Consider the following 12,575-nt stretch of genomic DNA (forward strand, 5'->3'; position numbering starts at 1 on the left):
AAAAAAAATCCATTTTTAACCAAGTCAACGATAATTATTTGTTGACAGTCCTAAACCTGTAATAATTGGGAAGGAAAATTGTGAATTAATATGTAATAATTAATAATTATACATGCATACATTATTTTATGTTATACATAAATTATTATACAATATTTATAGTTATATATACCATACACATATTATTTTGTGCGCAATGGTGTTATGTTTTTTTCAAGTAAAAAGGTAGAAAGTGCGCAATCGTGTTACGCCCCTCTGACAGACCAATGAAGAATAAGTGACCCACAATTTTTCCGTATAGTATCTTCAATACAGCCGTCCCGATTCCAATTTCCATGTTTAAAATTTTAAATATTACATTTATCATATGTATGAATTAAATGAAACTTCTTTGACGAATAAACCAATCAACTTGTCACTCAACTAGTTACTTATTTTTTACACATAGCAGCAATAATTTAACTTAGTAAATCCAAATTTTTATTATTTATAGAACTTTGGAGTTAAAATCGAGGAACTATGTTAAATATGTAGTATATTTAAACACAAAACAAGTCCAGTATAAAACCAATTAATACATTCAAATCTGTACGTAAGTCATCTTTATCATTGGACGTACGATTATCCTACAGAAAACGGTTCGTTTTTCCACCCCGTATACAGTATATGTTCACATCGCGTTATTTATGACGATATACGTCTCATAATCGATGTAGATACAGTATAATACGTTTTGTTTGCACTATTATTATAATAATACGTGTATATGTATACGTGTATAATGTGAATTTACATATTATATAATACGTTTACAATAGACTTTATAGTAACCACCGTTTCTCAGACGAAGAAGAAAAAATCATACATTACAAAAAGTGCAAGAATTGAAAGTAAATCGTGCAGTGATATAATTTTTCCTCCTTCCCCTCCCCCTCGGTAGTATACAGATTTGAATATTTGATGATGCATAAGTGGGGTTGAAAAACAAAATAATACATAAGAGCAAGTTACCGTATTTGTTTAATATAGAGCAGAAATACCAAGTCAGCAAATATTACATAATAGACAACTGAACGTTCATCACAACTGCAACACATCATTTTAATTGTTAACTTAGTCTTCCTGTATAACATATATCTGGCATATATATATATGCATTTATAAAGTTGTGGTACAAGGATTTCTAATAAGGGAGTGATGGGGAACAGGAGCGTATTTAGAGGGGGGGTGATGTGGGTGTTAGAACACCCCCCATCGATCGTATTTTATGGTTAGGTTATGGTTAGGTTTCACCAAATTGCAAATTTACTTACAGTATAATTTGAATAAACGTTGTATACAACTTGTAGATTTTACATATACTGTCTTAATTTGATCATTTATATAAATACGTGGTTTTTATTAATGTAATACGGGGGAGGGCAGAGCCCCCCCAATTACCATGAGTTGATTAAATTTTAAAACACCCCCGTTAAATAAATCCTGGATACACCACTGAGGGGGAACAAAAAATGTTTGATCAAAATCATATTTTCGTAGATACGAATATTTCTCTTTTAAATTTAACAACATATTGACAGGTAATGGTAATAGGTTTATGGTTTATACGGAACACACAAAACATAATGATAATAATCTAGATCTTGATGCATTTGCTGCCAATGTAAAATGTCAATTCGCCCAATCGTTGAATTCAACGGAACATCGAATAAGTATACTTTTATAAAACTCCAATTAACTATTGGAATACATTGTACATTTCAAAAAACGGTTTAACATTTGATGTAGTCAATCTAGTGACGACTTGTGTGTAAATATTCAGACAATCGCAATGGTTCACTACTATTTCCGCAACAAATAACAAACAATAATGTATGACGAAAAGTATTCTTTAAGATACATAAGTATATTATACTTCTAAAAACCTGTATATAAATCGCATTTTTCAAAAATATGATAGATCACATGCTTTACCGACATAATTAATGGTATAAATGATAATTTAAAAACGAGTGTTTTACAATCGTTTCCATGTTAGACAGATTCTATCTTATCCGGGGAACGTATTGAAATATGCATCATGCTCGACGAACGAAACTATTTATCCATAAAAGACACGTTATTCAGAATCTATATTATATATTGAACACGTGTTTTGGGAATACCACGAAGGTTGACATGGTAAATCATTTCAAGTTTAATTTAGTGATGGGAATTATTCGAATATCAGTATTCGATACTACAATACAATAGGTAACGAAAATTATTCTTTTAAGTTTTCACGCAACACAAAACGTTTAATAATATGTAATAATATTCTTAATTAATAATAAATAATCTTGAGTTGTGTAAATGTGGATTACTTATTATTAATAAGTTATTAATAAATAGTATAAAAGGCTTGTCGTGAAAAAACGGATAAAACAATTTAGGTATTGTAGCATCGAATATAAATTACATTACTAGTTTAATTACTATTCATCATAATATTTTTCATATGATTGACATTGGTTTAGTAATATTCGAGGCCGACGCGAAATATGAATAAATATTATTATCATAATAATTATTGTGCTCAGTGGTAAATTCGACGACAAAATTTTAATGTAGATTTTATGAAAACTGGTCCCCATTGAATATTGTACTCGATGTTACAAACAAATTAGCCAAATAGATGTGTCAATAAGTTTGAAATATGTTTTTGTCTGCCACGTAAGTTACCACTATCATTATAGGATTATATAATTAATATAATTCTGTATTAATGTTGTTGGCTATGAACATATATGTAAATAATATTGACACGGTCGTGTCGCACGAATACCGCGATCTCACCCATTACACCCCTTTGCCTTGGTGTCACCATTCATTCGATTATCAATCGGGACACCCGATAGATTAATCGAACCAATTTTCGAAGTCGGCGATGAGCCCCCAAGCGTTCGCGGACGGTGTGACGACCGTCGCGAACGACGGCGGCGCTTGCCTGATTTCTGCCGTCACCGTGGCCTTTTACTTTTTTTTGTACTTTGTTATTCAACATTACTTCTTTTTTTATAATTTTCCTATCGTTTGACATTTTTTATTTTTCTCTTATTATTATTTTCTTTTTCTCTTTCTTATTATTATAATAAAGAGTTATTATTATTATTATTATTATTAGTTTGAATTTGATTTTTTTGTTATTATTATTATTAATATATATATTTCATTTCAATTTTTATTCTCTTTTATTAATTTTGTGTGTGTGTGTGTGTGTGTTTTGCTCGTGACAATATGTTACTTTTCCAATGAAACCAAAAATTGAATTTAACTAATTTCACTGTATAGATACTTCTTCATTAATATGATTTCCTTTGAAAAAAATTAAGCTGCAATTTCACAAAAAATAATCACAACAAATGAGTTATCCTTTAAATTAATAATGATGTTTCACTTTTTATAAATGCTCAACATATTTTAACTTTCGGAAAATACTGTTTCTTTCGTCGTTTTTCTTTATTCCATAAAAATATAATTACAATGAATGCACTGTAGCTTTCACAAAAAGAATGAAAATAGCTACAAATATAAAAATAAAAAAATAAAGAAAAGTGAAGGTAAAAAACACATTCAATTGTAATTTAAATTATTGAAGCATTTACGTTTATTATTAGAAATCTTTAAATAATTTAAAATAAGACAATCAAAAATATTAATTAATGTAATACCTAAGTCAATGATCGGCTTTCGAACGGAGTAGCTTATGTATTTAATATGATAAAGTGATGACATTTAACAAACCATTTACACATGTAGCCCATTCAATATTGAGTAAGTCAATGGCATATTTAAAAGGGCATCGCGTAGATTAGTCCGTATTTTAAGAGTGTTATGAAACTTCTTTTTAGCGCAATTGGATTTATCATACAAATATTTAATATCTGCAAATATACAACGAGTATATACGAGTCTAATAACAGTGTTAACATGTGACTGGTGCGAAAAAAAAAGTCACCCACTGACAACACGTTACAAGGATTTTAAAATTTTTATTTAATTATTGATTAATAAGTAACGTCACAATTAGCGTTCATGTACTTCAGAGGGTTTTCCAATAATACGTTATTGATGGTATGAATTTTGGTTAGGATACTTTAATAGTTGAAAAAAGAGTAAAAGTATCTGTTGCACAAATGAGAAAGTACCTTGCAATAAATAAATTAGACGAAAATATTATCGATGAGTCTATAATCTATTAATTTAGTTAACTGTCGAAGGACGAAATTTGAAGCTAAATCGAAAAATGGGAATAGTGTTGGCTAGCAAAATGATTTTGAAGTATTAGTTTATCCGAAACTTAAGAAAAAATGTAAATTAATAAGGATAAAATATACTCGAAAAGTACCAAAAAACATTGTCCTCAAGTTTAACGAGGATATCTATAAAAATAAAAAAATAACGATAAGGATACTTTCCAAGCTTTCCCACATTCACAATTTTTTATAAATATATTTAAATAAATATAAACAATGTATAGTTTTAAATCAAATAATTTACTGGCCAATTATATTAAAACAATTGTTTAACAATATAAACTAGGTAATAAAATTACAGTTAAACAACGATATATTAATTTAAATTTAAATTTATAATTTTTATTTTTACATTTTACAAATAATTCATCAAGATGGACCAGATTAATGTACTCAGCATTATGCAATTGGTAAATTTTCTCTTATTTGATAAATATTTATATTGAATATCGAAAATACTTAATTTATGATAAAATACATAGGTATAATACTATTATGTGAGGTATTTTGTTTAGCAGTATTCATTAATACTGACCTAACCCATAATCTTAGTGTTTTGTTTGCATTACCGAAAATTCGTAATTTTAAACTATATTCAAATTCCTTGTAACATAATACATCGTATATGAATAAATACACTGATTGATTAATTTTTATATTAAAATTACTTACATTAATAATTCCATTGTATGCGTAATTCGTATAATATTGAATTCTTGTAGTAAAATTTAATTAACGTAAAATTTTTTCACTCTTTTGAATTAGCTAATCATTGCACCATACAAAGTATTGAGGATGTTTATTAATAGTCCTCGAGCTGTAAGGTTCACGAAATTGGTATTGCAACTATGTATAGATTTAGCTATTTACGTCATCATTGCTGGAGTAATTATTGAACTTGAGATTATAAACATTATTGGAGAAATGAATATGAAAAAAATTGTGTTCAAAACACTGATAAAAGCTAGAAAGGTTAGTATTATTTAAATATTTAACATTTTCTAATATAAATAACCAATTATGTATTTCATACTAAAAAAAAAAATAAAACATTTGATAAAACATCGATGACATTCCTGGTAGAAACTGGCAAAATTATTTGAACATCGATATTCGATATATCGATACATCGATTTTTAAAATATCTATGTCATGTCATCGTCATATCGATGAAAAACCTTCGATATTTAAGAACATCAAAGATTGAAAACATCAAAATTTTTTTCTCCCTAGAGCTGTCATCTGTTGCATAACTTATTATCTGTACAGTATACTATTTTCTTGATTAAATAATAAATTTAAAAGTTAAAATACTATTGTTTAACTTATATTTTTTAAAAACATATTAAATACTTAAAATCAGAGCTCATAAGTTCATGCATTCGCATGTTTTCTTTGCTACATCGGAAAATATGCTAAATGAGATAAAAATCCGTTTCATAACAATGGTAATAAAAATCTGAAGTTTAATAGAGCATGTTTTTGCATGTGTTGTATGTACTGGCATATTTGGCATATAGTTGATTTTTTTTTGAGTTATTAGCACATATTATGTAAATTCAGCGAAATCATTTTTTGTGGAAGTCAAAAACAAATTGGATCAATAAATGTTTGAATTCATTCTTATTTACTTTTCCGAGCTTATTTATTAAATCTTAGTATTTTATCAATATTTTTATTTTTTAATGACATTAAATTTTAAAAGTTATAAGCAGTACCACGGAAACAATGTTATAGCGTACCGCTACCACTTTCTTCCTATTGACGTGTCCATTGCAATCTATCTATTTTCGTTACAACTTGTGATCATTAATAATAATTTTAACAAAATGTAACCGAAGAAAAAATATAACCTTTAAAAATATGAATGGATAATTCTTATTATTTTAAAAAATTCTTATACATTTTTTTCGTGCATAGTTAAGGATTTTTAATGCATATTTGATCAAATGTTAGAGCATTATTGCATGCTTATATATGTGTTTATTAGTCCATGAACTTGCGAGCTCTGATTATAATTATATAGTGTATACTGTACAATGATTTTTTAATATTGCATACTACAATACAAACAAAAAAAAATCGAACATTACGAACATAAAGATCGATGTTTAAACGATTAATCGAAAACAAATCAGCGATCTTAAAACGTCGATACATCGACCTAAAACATTGATGTTTTTTACCCATACCTAATTCCTGGTTAACATTTAATCTTTCAGTCCACTCAAAATACAAATATCAAAGAAGATCCATCGACGGAGATCTAGATCAACAATTCTTGCAATCGCAATCAGAATCTATATATTTACTATATAGATGATTCAATGTTATTTAATATTGTTGAAAAGTTTTTTATTATTATACAGTGTGTAAGTGTAAACACTATGTACCTGGGGCCATTAAATATTTGGTCGACACTGGATAAAACACGACACTCTCGGTAGCTTTACACCATCTGCGTGGCTGCGTCACTTCTTTGAGTTATATACATAGGCGTGTGCAGAATTTCAAGTCAGGCAGAACAAATAAACATTAAAAACTACATTACTAACCGATTCATTTTTTTTGTCTTAACGGTAATTTTTTTTTTTTAATTTCTTTTCCTGCAAAATCCACAATCATGTCGTTACCAATATCATTATTAAGTTTAAAAAAGTGAAAAGTTAAAGTACATAAATTCATTTCAAATTTCAAATTGCATTAAAATAAACGTAAAGATGGTTTTGAATAACCATGAAAAAACTAATTACTATACTTATAGTTCATAATTAGTGAAAAATTAAAATGTTGGCTTGAGTTATGAATATATATAAATTAACTTTTAATTTTTTTTTAACTTAATAATGATATTAGTAACGAGTTAATTATAGATTTTTCTGGAAAAGAAACTTGAAACTCTGCACACGCCTATGTATATTACTCAAAGAAGTAATGCAGCCACGCAGTTGGAGTTAAGCTACTGAGAGTGTCACGTTTTATCCAGTGTCAACCTAATACTTAAATGGCCCCAGGTGCATTTATTCAGGTGGGCCTTCAAAAATTTCATCTCATAAGATGATAAAAATGTTCTTATAAATACTCGTAGTGCGAAATATTTTTTAATGCCTTATTTAAAACACCCAAACTATTAAACTACATAGTATATTATATTAATATTAATTCATGTTCTATAAATAATATAAATATTACCTTATAATATAAAATTGAATATTTCTTTTAATGATGTACAAAATGTACAATTGTTTTTTTTTTATAATTTTTTTTTTTAGTTCACTTTAGACAGACAATAATTAATAATTATAAGTAAAACAAATTGATCATAAAAATTGATGATTATTACAATAATTTATAAATATTTAGAATGTGGGTCCGTCAACACAAATTCGACCGGGGATCCCGGACACGTTCATGGCCTGACAGCCATAGACAAGCCGACAGTAGTTTTATCTATATAAATTTATCTAGATAGGTATATTTTTATATTTTATCTCGTCTGTATAAATGGGAAAAAAGTTTTCTGAGCCTATATATAAATGATCTGAGCCATGATAAATTATGAAGTCATATTGATAAAATATAATTTTTAATATTTTTTTAGATTCAGAATGGAGTGAAGAATGTATCAACTTTAAATTACATATTTTTTTTGTGTATATATATATATATATGTGTGTGTGTGTGTGTGTGTGTGTGTGCTTGTGTGTGTGTGTGTGTGTGTGTGTGTTTATGTATTTTGTGTTTGTCATAACCTTTTGAAGTAGTAAAAGTGTTTTCAATGATTTTCAATTCGAAATATACGAAAACAGCAGAAAATTACATTTTATAAGCTAGTATTTTCACAGACCGTTAATTTTCACATGTATGGTTTTGAATAGGTAAACCTTATATTCATTTGCACCGAATCTATGTATTTAGTATGGCAATAACCACAAATTTTTCCAAATATGGGTCATGTGTCCAACCTTACATTAGCAGCATGATAACCTTATATTTATAAAATATACCAATATGAAAGGGTTGGGTGAAAACTAATTTATTTTGCATTAAGAAAAAAAAAAAATTCAGTGACACTACAGTTTTATATAAATACAAAAATTTTAATATTAGTTTTATTATTATTACTTTATCCAAGAACTTAATATTTGTCAACAGATGAGTAGTTTTTCAAAAATATTTTGTTTGTTTTTTCAACAACTAAAAATGTAGTACTAAACGGTGTTTGATGTAAAATTTTCATAAAAATAATAAAAAAAATGAGGAAAATAAAAACGAGTTCGTTGAAAACGTAACAATATAATACGTATATGTAGTTTTAAACTTAGATTACAATATTTGTGAATGCATTATGAGCCTAATGTGTAAAATAGTGAACAATTATTATTTATGAAATTCTAAGCTCGAACAAAGTATTTCATCGAATCTTCTATCGATTATGTATAAAAAAATCTATTAAATAATAATAATAACATATAGAAATTACTCATTTTATAAGAAAAAGATAGACGGGAAAAAGTAAATGCAAAAAGCCAATCCATCATTACTTACATCAGAGCTCTATTTCCAAAATCTATTAGTCCATCATTATAAAAGTTAACTTAGCTAAAATACTGTCAAAACAATTTCTTGTACTACTACGATAATTTAAATTTATTCGTCAATAGCAAAGGATTGCTTTATAAAAATATATTATTCAATTACATTATTTTGTAAATCTTTTGCATCAAAGTTGATTTTATCTTATATGGAAGCCTTCAATACTACGATTATGTATTATATAAACATTTTGTGCTCATGACATAACAAATGGTTTATATAGCTACACAATAGAAAATGATTGATGAACTTAATACTAGGGTATTATTCGCTCTGGCTTTTATTTGTAAATTAATTCTTATTAATGCAAACTATAGAAAGTTAATCGTAATCAAAAACTTTGATTGACAAATTAAAACAATTTGACAAACAAAAGTGATCAAAAAAAACCTAAAAACAACTTAACAAATGCGATACAATTATCTTTTATTATAAAAGTTTTCGTTTTACTATAACCGAGTTGTACAACGAATATTTGTATAACGTATAAGTTCAACTAATGTTAACAAACATTAATCAATATTCCATAACAATTTAAGGAATTTAAATGTATTGTTTATTGAAATATACATAATTTATTTATTTCAACTTGGTATATTGAACGTGGTTAATATAACGTTACATAATGTGGGATTGAATTGAACTTGGTTTGAAAAAAAGATAATAGTCAAACTGCGTCCGGGCTCAAGAAAGGTATTTCAATAAAAATATCATGCATTTGAGGGAATTAAACGATTTGAAAACATTAATTTCATTATCACTTATAGGTTTAGGAATGACAATGATTTTAATCATTGGCGAAGTTAAAAATACATTTTTACACATACCATTTTAATAATATATTTTATAAATACAATTTTTAAATCTTAAAAAAAATTTGAAATTGTCTAATAATATTATTATCATTATTATTATTATTTTTTTCCGCTCATTTCAATCATTTTTTTTTTTTTTTTTTTTTTAGTAATAACAAAATAACAAACTGAATTCAAAATTTTAACCTGACAATACACTTTTGAGCATATAAATTAATATATTTTTCAATATCATTTATTTTTTTCTGGTACCGTATAGTTGAAGGTCTTATGTCAGTATTTTGCATTAAGATATATGTATATATTCACAATTGTATTTAATCGCCAAGAAATATAAATACATTTAGATGTGGTGATGAAAATGATTTGTTAAACTTTGCGTGAAAGGATTCGCATACATTTGTAGTTATTTGACTAGAAATCATACCCAAAGCCCAAAACGAAAAATAAAAAGACGGAAAAATCCATTGTTAGAAATATAATTATCTACCTAAATAGTCAATGAATTCTTAAACAGCGAGGTTTTCTATGGTATTTGACATATAATCTGTATAAAATTCACCAACTTCGATTTAATTAAAAAAAAACATAAACCAAATGTATTACGAAGCCGTTTTCCAATTTCTGATATAGATTTTATTTTTAGATACGTCCGTACATGTGGTTTCGTGTTCGCGTAGCATAAGTTGATATTACGTCAAAATACCGACAACTTACAGACCATCGGTTTGTTCGTTAAAACGCTATGAGCTTGCCGACTTGTTACCCACGAAAATCGTACACGTACACAATGTATAATGTCATGTCAATATCATGTTCACGCGTTTTGTTACGCCAGTGTGTACGTCTGTGGCGGATCTACGGGAAGCATATAAGGGATAGATCCTTCCATGGGCTGTGGGTTAAAAAAAATTTTTTACGTGCACAATTTAAATAAAAACTATTTTTTTATTATTTCGTTTTCATTATTTCGTAACCAAGAAGGATACACGTACCTAACTTCATATCTGATTACAAATACACACACCTCGTACTTATACCATGACCCGGGGATACAGCCATAGAGTAATATGTACTATATTAATATATGTAATAGAGTACTATTACTCTATGTATACAGCTGAACTAACGTTCTCAACATTAAAAAGGCTAAAAACGAACTTGAGAAATTCTATGGGTCAGGTAGGTTTATAGTATATATTAATGATAAATAAATTTTAACATATTTTTTTTTTTTTTTTTGTAGAAGCGGCTGAATGGGCTTACCATGTTGTCTGTTCATAGGACAACAATACAAGTAAAACCTGATGAAGTAATTGATGTAATGGCACAGTTATCAAGAAAATTAAATCTTGTTTTATAAATTTAGTAGAATAAAGCTTATATACATATGTATGAAAATATTTTATACCCCCACCATGAGAAAATCCTACATCCGCCACTGGTGTACGCAACTTAACGTTATTATTCCAAACCACAGGTGGGTCAAACTGTAGACCGTGGACCAACTATAAAAAAAAAAAAGTCACTAACACTGCTGGATATTAAAAACTATTGATATGAATGGAACGTAAATGAAATTTTTTCTCCGGCGTTAATACGGAATTTGAACAAACTACGAAAACAAAAGTCCGTCGAGCGTGCTGACATTTACGTAATTAACGTAATCGAAAAATCGTGAGAAACGATAATTATAAGTAATTACAATTGTTTTATATATGAAAAATGAAAATACCATTATTTAATACAGCCTAGTTCGGGAATCGCATTAAAATCAACATTGAATCTTTGTCGGTAATCGGTGTACACTATACACCCAGAGTCACCATTTAATACTTATGAAGGCCCAAATTGGGAATTTCTAAAATTTTTGGAGGCTATCGAAATTCAAAGCAAATGTTTTTAACATAATATGCTATTATAATATAATTATTTTATTTTAAATAAGTTACGGGTGAAAGTCCCATACATACAAGGCGTTTTAACAAAACAATTACTGTAAACCACAATCGTAATCTTAATAATGATATAATTATAATTATAATGCAAAAATTGTTCGTCAAATTATTTATGTAAAGTCTCATTATGACGTTTAACATTTAAAATATTAAAAAAAATTACTGTCTGGTGGCAAACGAGAGTGAATCTAACATATTTATACGGTCGGGGTACTTCACAGGATAAATTTCATAGTAAATATAATTGATCATAAGCTTAGACATCCCCTCTTAATATTGTAATAAAACTGTCGACATTTATTTTTATTATCTATTATTTAGTTCTTCTAAATATGGTTTACTTTTAATATTATTTTTTTTTTCCAATAGGAGAGGCACTGAGCCCAGTGCCCCTTCTGGATCAGCCCATAGAAGTAAATCGAATAAACTACCAATGCCCCTGAGCAAACCAATAAAATAAAACAACAAAATTTCGTCTGCTCGAGCAAAAACTGTCCGTTTTAAAATTCAACTATTTTTCTTTTCTTATTCATAATCAAATAAAAATAAAATATACATGAATATAAATTAACACGGAACGTGTAACAAAAATAAGGTCAACGTAGGATGGCGATGGTAATTGATGGGCTGGCGTCGACGTGCAACCGGCACATTTTATATACGGTTACTTATTTAAACTTTAAGATATGAGCAATAAGATATGCTTAGCAACCAATAAAATATCGGTTTCCGTCGATAAAAACCAACAAACTTTGCTATTGATGTCTACTTTTTTTACTTCTCTGCGGACCGGATAAGATTTGTCCGCGAGCGGCCATTTGGTGACCGCTTCATTATACCTTAGACCAACGGTTCCCAAACTTTAAAGACCAAAAAGTAACCCTTAGGAAACAGTTCATATTCCGTGAAAC

The sequence above is a fragment of the Sipha flava genome, unplaced genomic scaffold (genome assembly GCF_003268045.1).
Source record: "Sipha flava isolate LNK unplaced genomic scaffold, YSA_version1 39_pilon_pilon, whole genome shotgun sequence".
NCBI lineage: Eukaryota > Metazoa > Arthropoda > Insecta > Hemiptera > Aphididae > Sipha > Sipha flava.